Source organism: Chondrus crispus, genomic scaffold, assembly GCF_000350225.1.
Source record: "Chondrus crispus Stackhouse genomic scaffold, scaffold_9, whole genome shotgun sequence".
In the NCBI taxonomy this organism is placed as follows: domain Eukaryota; phylum Rhodophyta; class Florideophyceae; order Gigartinales; family Gigartinaceae; genus Chondrus; species Chondrus crispus.
In genome coordinates, this window is record NW_005178873.1 from 621,263 (window position 1) to 630,564 (window position 9,302).

The window sequence follows — 9,302 nt, forward strand, 5'->3', positions numbered from 1 at the left end:
TTACATGCTTCTCATCCCATGCGAGGTTGATAACCCATCTGTTTCGTTATGTAATGGAATCGACCGCCGCCGAGCAAACTCTCATTGTGCTTAACAAGAGTTTCGTTAAGCATACAAGACACAATTTCAGTCGATGTTGAACAAGCATGTATCAAACTCAACGTTCGGACACTGTCATTTAGATGTTAGAGGAGCGGCAGGGAGTCACTTGCGACCTTGAGCGTACCACCCTCAAACCGAGTACATCTTCGTACAACAGCGAACGGACCACTCTCTACTTCGAGCCCAGTCGTGGACGTATCTTTCCAAAGCAGCAATTCTTCGACAGCGAAAACAGCAACGTGATAATCGTCCGGTGATTGACTTATCTCATAAACTGATGGCTGGTTTAAAAGCGCGTCATTAGTCCTACGTTTGTGTATTATGGCCTGCACAGCATCACCCCTTTCCAAAAAATCGTGAGGCACGGAACTAAGAGAACAAGTGGCGACTTTCATCGTCTTCTTGAAACGTCTCGCGACATAAAAAAGAATACCTCGCGGTTGCCATATTGATTCAGAACCGAGGAGTTCAGCAGAGACCTATAGTTCACTTGGTGCTCTGAAACAGGCTGACAGCGCGACAAAGACCATGTAATTTTGCCTTTGGTGGAGCCTTCTGTCGGCTTACTTCCAAGCAACGTTTTTAGAATTGGCTCGATAAGTATATCCATAGAATTAGGCACGGTGAAAGATCCATGGTTTGGTAAAGACGACGACGGGACCGTACCATTGATAAAATGTCTCATGTTAATCTCCAATTCTCTTACGGAAAGGATTCGCCGTTGACTCGTGAATGTGGAAATCCTATCTTGCCAATCGTCGGCTAAGGCGTGCATCACAGCCTGAATCTGACGATTCCGGCGATTGGATCTCGCTACCCCACGTTTGAGTGGCTGGTGAGCGAATTCAAAAACTAGCTCTGCGAAGTGTCGCACGTGTCCCATCGCTGGTATAGAATGAGCATAAAGCTCGATTAGTCTGTGAAGATTCGGCTTGTCTAGCTTCAGTTTTGCGGCCTCTGAAACGCCACAGAGCTTGTCACACGTATCCACATAAAACACGTGCCATTTCCTGCTGTCTGAGAATGAAGTCGAAGCCTTCCCCACTGTTGAACAAAGCTACAGCATTGTGGGCATCAACATGGAGCTTTGGATACCAATAGGTTTTGGACACCAGATCCTGATACATTCCCAAAGCCTGTACGGCCTGTCGAAGGATATTGCATGGATTGGAATCCGCTCCGGTAGGCCGCTGAGAAAGAGAGATCTGCAAAGATAGCTGGTGACATCGATCTTGAAAAATCTTGCTAGCGACCAAGAGAATGCAAAAGGAACCAGAGATAGACGTGGATTAGAGCTTCTTGCTCTTGAAGTCGAATATTTTATTCTGCGTGATTAACGAATTGCTCCGAAGTGCATCACATATTTTTGCATCAATGTGAACTGTAGTGCAATACGCACCTGAAAAGGGGGGTGAAAAGAAAGGAAAATATTGCGGTATGAAAAGTAGTCCGGGTTGGGGGACACACGTGTGAATAATTGCACAGTTTTAATTTTTAATTATTTTATTTTATTTAGTTAATTAGTTGGCATTATTTTTGCTGACACTAGATTAGATCTAGGATCTAGCGCCGCGAGCTACTGTAGTGGCTCCGGCGGGGCGATATATACCTTAGCCCTCTGACCACCAAGTCAGTAAAGGTAACCCGAGTTGCCAGAGTTGAATATTGTGGTATAACTACCTTCGTCCCGACCACTCGGAACGAGGGGGGTTAGAGGTAAGGGAGCGCGCGCCGCTGGGTAACCCACGCGAGCGCAAACCGTACGGAAGGACTCGAAAAGAGGGAAGGCTCACGTGGCCGGTGACGCCCAGCCGGTCGGTGGTGTTAGATCCGGACGGCCGGTCACGGGTTAGAAGCCTGAGACTTAGAGGTAAAACCGGACGGAGTTAGCAAAAAGCCGTAAAGGGAAGGGAGGCGAGTCTGCCTCCCGTTTACTGGAACGGGGCAGGTGCCCCCGGTCTTAACCCCTAAGTGGGACGCCAGGACACCTGTCCCGCTACAGTAGCTGTTACTTACTGTATACCAGCTACTGTGCTAGATTGGCTAATTTGTGCCATTAACTACTAATTACTAATTACTTACCGTTCGGATCCTACACGTGTAACCAGCGGGGTACTACTGTACTCTGCACCGGCCGTGTGCTGTAAATACGGCTCCTTACAGTTCTTCTCGCGCTTACAGCCCATCGTACTGTATCCCGGGACGGCAGCGGTGGTGCGATTGCCTTCGCGCCGTTGTACTACAAATATCGCCTTGGTCGAAGTCCGTCTTTCCCAAGACGCTCCCTTTTACCACAGATTACGTTATCCTTTGCGCTCGGGGGTTCCCTTTCCTTTTCCTTTATTTCACCTATCCTTTTCTATTTCTATTTCTATTTCTATTCCCTTATCTTGTGTTGGTTCCACAGTGCCTGATTGCGATCCGCATTGTGACGACTGGAGTCATCGGGCTCTTGTGTTGGTTCTTTTGTTTGTTGTTGGTGCCATCGGCTTTGGTTGCGACCGGACCGGTGTAGGTGTCTTGGCCGTCGGGCGACACGTGGGTGTAGCGCTGCTACTTGTTTACGACCACCGACGGAGGCTGTTGCGACGACGTTTCCCTCGAAGGTCCTGTTGTGTATACAGGACAGTGTTGGTTCCATCGGATACAGGTTGCGACGGTTCCGGTGTCGGTACTTTGCCATCGGGCAGTACGGAGGTGTAGCGCTGCTACGTGTTTGCTTACTCCCGTCGGGTTGCGTTGCGACGCCCCCGTCGAAGACCTTATCAAGGGTATAAGGTGTAACAGGCGCTCCGCGAGCATTGGATTTACGACCCATCGGGCCCGGCGTCCTAATCACTGCCCCGAACTCGCCGAGCAGCTGCCTGTACAAGACTCTACCACCATTCGTCCCGGGGCGAGCCTCTTCCTTTTGCCCCCCCCCCTTATCAGGGGCTTGAGCTACTGTGGGCCGCAAACCCACTTAAAGGGAAAGGGAGAATCGGACACTCCGTATGACTGTGCCGTCGGCAACTCTTGTTGGTTGTTGTTTGTTGGTTGTGTTGTCGCTGGACCGTTGGACCCTGGTTCCGGCCTGACAGGCACATTGCACTGCATAAGTGGTCTCCCGACCTAGAGTCTGGAACTGAAATCAGAAGTCGGAAATAGGTAAATTAGTTCGATAGGTCTCGTTTATTAAGAGCGGACCAGGGCATCAAGCCAACCCAATGATGTCGGTCCTGGGGTCAGAAGAGCTGGATCAGCTCAAGAGTCGAGGATTCAGCGAGGACCTCGTACGCGAAGCCAAGGAAATTTGGCTACTGATCCCAATGCAGAAGCGTCCCCTTCGGGGACAGCCGTTGAGAAAAATGGCCTGGAAGAGAAGTTCGAAAAGTTGAGCGAGGAGATTCGTCAGGAGACGAAGAGCAAGCTCGACGAACTTCTGGGCATTTTTCAGAAGCAACAGGAGTTGCTAAAATCCGAGTTCCACGCTGCGCTTGAAGAGCTGACAGCCCGCGTGGTTCTCGTTGAGAATTTAAGTACTGATGCGTCCCCGGGCCGAGATCCGGAAGTGCTGGATTCGCTAAAGCTCGCCGCGAAAGAAGCGCGGCGAGACGCGAATCAGGCCCTGGAAACGCTGGCCGAGACAAGGGACAGCATCGACGACCGGTTCTACCGCGCTTCTCCGCGACTCAAGGACCTTGAGCAAGCTGCGGGCCGGGCCGAACCAAGTTTGGACGCGAGATCGCTCTCTGACGGAGAAGAAATCGACAGTCGAACGAAGAAGGACAAGTCAGTCCAGACCCGGGGTTCCAATTGGAAGAGCCCCAACTTGGCCAAAGGCCGAAAGAAGAAGAAAAGTCACTGTAGTGACGACCGCGAAAATTGCGACTCAAATTCGGAGTCGAATATTTCAGCAGAAAATGGTGACGACGGCTCGTCGAACCATTCAAGAAATTCCGACCGAAGATCGACAGACGGAAATGGAATTTCGTCGAATAAGAAGAGCTCCAAACGAGGCGGAGTCACTTCGTCCGCCTCGCGGAGAGATCAAGAAGCGGAGCCAGAAGACATCGCGACGCGGCGCGGACCGCGATGGGAGGAGTTGGAGGAATTAAATCCGACCAACCACCTCTTCAAGAAGTTGCTTTCGTACAGGACCTACCGCCTGCGGAACCCGCAGACACGTTTGTCGGGCAAGCGGCGGGCCGCCGTGCGAAAGATCAGAAGAGACATACCACCAAAGGTGAAGAGAGACAATACGTTCACAGGAGACGATGGCGTATTACATCTAGACTTTTTAGCTAAGATAGTCCAAGAGTTCGACGCCCAGGAGATGAACGAAGGCCAAGCGATCCGCTTGCTACCGGAGTTCCTCAGCGGAATCGCCCTGAGACAGTACACTTCGGTGTCACAAACGGCGGGGTCCCACCATGGGAAAATATCCGTCTGGCCGGAGGCCGTACAGTGGCAATTGCGAAGCTTCGCCACCGATGAGGCTATCCGCCAAGCCGTACTCGCCTTACGGGAAGTACAGCAGCTACCGTCTGAAGACGAGATGGAATTTTATATCCGTCTGACGGACGCGAGCAATCGATGTGGAAACGTATATTCGATGGAAGAACAAATGACGATGTTTATTGAAGGACTTGATTCGAGTATCAAGCCGATGGTATCTCAATACCGACAAGATAATCGGGACGTTTCGTTTTTGAGACTAGTTAATTACGCGAAGGTGCATGGCTCGGCGAGCCGCGCCAAGGAGAGGAAGACTAGGAGAGTCACCATCCAAGCGCCAGCGACGCTAAGGACGGGGGGGAAGCAGAAGCCTTCGCACCCCACGCGAAAAACCCGCGGCGCTGTCCACTTGGCCGATTCACTTTCTGCGTCCAGAGGACTTATTACTGTTGATCAGGAAGAAAATGGATACGCAGGAGCGCTGGTCGCCGAGGGCGATTTTTATGACCCCTCCGAGGGATATGGAGACGAGGATCACGGGGCTAGTGGGATGTCTACGCTAAAGACGCCCACGTATACGACGGGCTCGTATACAGAGGCCGCCAAACCCGTGTTGGCGTTTTGAGAGCGCGGACACACGCCAGCGCCAAGAATTCCGATGGAAGACAAGGGTACGGCCTTCAGAAGACCGGGCTGGACAGGCCGGCCGACGGCCCGAGGACCGCCAAGGTCGCCGTACCCTCCGAAGAAGCACGGCCTCGTATGCTACCATTGCTACGAGAAGGGACACGGAGCGCCTACGTGTTTGCTCTCATTCCGAGAGATGCACCGAGTTCTGAAGAACTACGAGATGCTCTCCCCGATGGAGAGGTTGGGAATTCCGTCGACAAGTAACCTAAAGGTAAAACAATGGTTCGAATCGCAGGCGGCGAGCGCACCGAGTGCCTCTGCCGAAGGTTCGAACCGGACATCAGGAAGGCCGGCCGCGGGGCCGTCGTCGGATTGGACAAGAAATCCGCAGCGACAGGAAAACTAAGGGGGAAATCTCAAAAAAAATCGAAAGGAGAGACATGCGTCGGGCGAACCATGTCCGGGACGCAGTTCCGTTCCCCGCTTTTAGCGCAGGAGGCAGTCAACGTCGAGGAGACAGTTGGAATCATCGATAACCCGAAGGGATCCATTGGGGTCAAGAAGATTCTGCGAAGAGGCAAGGACGATCCGCTGGAGCAAGTCCGACGCCCCTGGTACAGGGTCAAGCGCGGGGAATGTCCCGAGAAGATTTTGGTCCTTGCGAGGAAAAACTACAAAGTCTTCGCGGACATTGGACCGACAGTCGGAATGATGAGCCGTGTACTGTCCGTGTTGGACACCGGCGCGGGACCTAATCTCATCCAGAGGTCCGAGCTTCCCGCAAGAATGGAAACTCTTGTGTCCTTCGGACCGACCCAAGACATCGGCGATGCGAATAACAGGCCACCCCGAACTCTAGGTACACTCAAAATGCCTGTGAGACTTGGACGTTTCGTGGCTTCAGTCGAATTCATAGTTTGTGAATAACTCGCAGTCCCCCTAATTCTAGGAGCGGACTATTGCGATAGGTTCGTGGAGGCTATCTACCCACGAAAGAAGACAGTTGAGTTGGCAGACTTCTCGGAGGTTCCGATCGTAAGGCGATTCTCGGCGAGAAAATCGAAGAAACCTTTGGTCCCCGGAGAGGGCGAGACTGATGCAAAAGGGGAGCGAGTTTCCCCCAGGGTGAAGGTGGCCAGAGCCACGACCATTGAGCCAGGGACGCAACGCGTAGTCGAATGCACCTCGAAGAGAACTGGGTTGGTCGTCGTTCAACCCTACGCACCCCTATACGACAAGCACGGATTGGTAAGCACCAACGGTGTAGTTTAGGTTGAGCCTGACAAGCCTTTTAGATTGCTTGTAGCGAATTTTAGGAAGTACCCTGTCAGGGTTCAAAAAGGCCAAGTGGTAGCGGAACTACTACCGCACCCGAGGGCCGTATTCAAGAGCAATACCACCATTGGTGAGGTACTTGGAATTCAAGAAAGGGATGAGGAAAAATTTACTAATTCTACCCCGCCGCCTACCGGCGAGAGAAGATGCGAACCGTCGGAACAAGATCGCGAGGACCAGCAAGGAAAACGGGAGGAAGGGCTCTCCGAGACGGCGACTACGAAGCCGGAGCGGCGGATTGAGCCTCCCCCGCCGGACGTGGAGGAGCTCGACCTGAACCACGTGCCGGACCGGCTGCGCGAAACATTCCGCCGGATGTTGAAAAAATATTCCCGCATGTGGGATGGGACCCTTGGTGAGATCAACACCACGGTCCACCGGATTGAACTGGCCCCGGATACAAGGCCAATTGCACAAGCTCCATACCGAGCCGGTCCAAAGGCTCGGGAGGTCGAGGACGTATAAGTATAGAAGATGTTAGAAGCAGGAGTCATCGAGCCGGCGCAGTCAGAATGGGCGTCGCCCGTTTTATTAGTGCCCAAGCCGGACGGGTCGATGCGCTTTTGCGTAGACTACCGCAGGTTAAACGCAGTAACGGTGAAGGACACGTACCCTTTGCCGCGCATGGATGAGTGTCTGGACTCGCTTGGTGACACCAAGGTTTTCTCCGCGTTGGACGCGATCTCGGGATATTGGCAGATGCCTATCCTTGAGTGCGACCGCAACAAGAACGCGTTTTCGTGTCACTCAGGTCTGTATCGCTTCTCAAGAATGCCCTTCGGGCTAACCAACGCGCCAGCGACGTTCCAGAGAGCAATGGATATCCAGCTCTCTCCGTTCCGCTGGAAATGCTGTCTTGTGTATCTAGATGATATCATCATCTTCAGCAAATCCTGGGAGGAACACGTCGTCCACGTTGACGAAATACTGTCTGTATTGGAAAAGGCAGGTGTGAAGCTTAAGCTTCTCAAGTGCGAATTTTTCGTCGGAAAGATCAAGTACCTGGGCCATGTCGTTCGGCCAGGTACATTGGAAGTTGACGCCGCGCGACCCGCCGCATTGGAACAAGTGAGGTACCCTCAAACGCAAACCCAACTCAGGAGCTTCTTGGGACTTTGTAATGTCTACCGCAGATTCGTTCCGCATTATGCAAAAATTGCTCATCCTCTAAACCAACTACTGAAGAAAGGACAACCGGTCCAGTTGGAAGGATTCGACGAACCATGCAAAAAAGCTTTTCACAAGCTCAAAGACGCTATCTTGGCGCCACCAGTGTTGGTGCTGCCGAAGAAGGACCTACCATACTCGGTAGACACCGATGCAAGCGACTATCAAATCGGCACTGCATTATTTCAAACGCATCCGGATGCGCAACGTAAACCCATCGGGTTCTTTTCAAGAACGTTAGCCGCAGCCGAGAGAAACTATTCTGTATCAGAAAAAGAATGTCTAGCGGTAATTTGGGCCGTACAGACTCTAAGACCATATCTATATGGCGAGCACTTCATTGTGCATACCGACCATGCCTCATTGAGGTGGTTGATGAACGTAACCGACCCCAGCGGGAGATTAATCCGATGGAGGCTCCGCCTCTCGGATTTTGATTTCGAAATCAAGTACAAGAAGGGCAAGGCGAACAGCCAAGCTGATGCCCTGTCAAGATTACGGACCGCAGGAGAAACCGTCGACGAAATCGACGACGAAATCCCATGCTTTATGGCCGAACTGGCCGAGGGAACAGTGGAGGACAAGGACAGCTTCGACGCGTTAGACGACATCCTCGCTCTTGAGGGGGGGACCGCCCCTGAGCGCCTCGATCAATTCCAAGCTGTCACTCCGGAGGAGCTCATTCGCGAGCAAGCCGTCGACCCCTTCTGCAACCGCATCAAGGAAGAAATGGACGCCGGAAAGGTGAGAACGTTCAGCATGGAGACTGAGGAACTCGAAGGAACTCTATGCCGTACCGCGGCGGAGTTTGTACAAGTGGTGATACCACAATCGTTAAGGGACCGCGTCCTAGGGTTGAGCCACTACGCAAAATTGGCAGGTCACCCGGGAGGCAGGAAACTTTACAAGACTTTAAGAAGGTATTTTTATTGGCCTACGATGGCCCTAGACTGCTACGAAGTCGCGAAGAATTGCGGCGCATGTGCGCGGGAAAGGGTGAAGTTAAGAAAAAACACGAAGGAAATGAAGCTGTTCACGCCCAAAGCTCCGCTGGAGTTTGTCGCCATCGACATCCTCGGCGAGCTAATTACAACTAAACGAGGAAATCGGTACATGCTCGTGATCAGCGATCGATACTCGAAACTGGTACGAACTGTACCGTTGAAGAAGATATCAGCTGCGCACATCGCACAAGCCTTCGTTCACCATTGGGTATTCGTGTACGGACCGCCGGTCAAGCTGCTGTCCGACAATGGAACACAGTTCACGGCCCGGTTCTTTCAGAACGTCTGTCGAATTCGCGGCATACGCAATGTGTTCACGACTACGTACCACCTGCAGGCCAACGGCCAAGTTGAGAGGTTTAACCGCACGCTGACTTCCGCGTTGCGAAAATATGTTGGAGAGCATCCCAAGGACTGGGACCTATTTAGCGACGCCGTGACGTTCGCATACAACACGCAAGTTCATCGAACTACGAACATCGCGCCCTTCGAGCTGGTGTTAGCTCGGGCGCCGAGAAGCATTGCGTTACAAGCACAGCCAAATTTGGAAGGATTTAGCTCGAATCGAGCGTACTACCTGAAATGGCAGTCGTGGTTGGAAAGCCTGATGAAAGGCGCTGGTAAGAG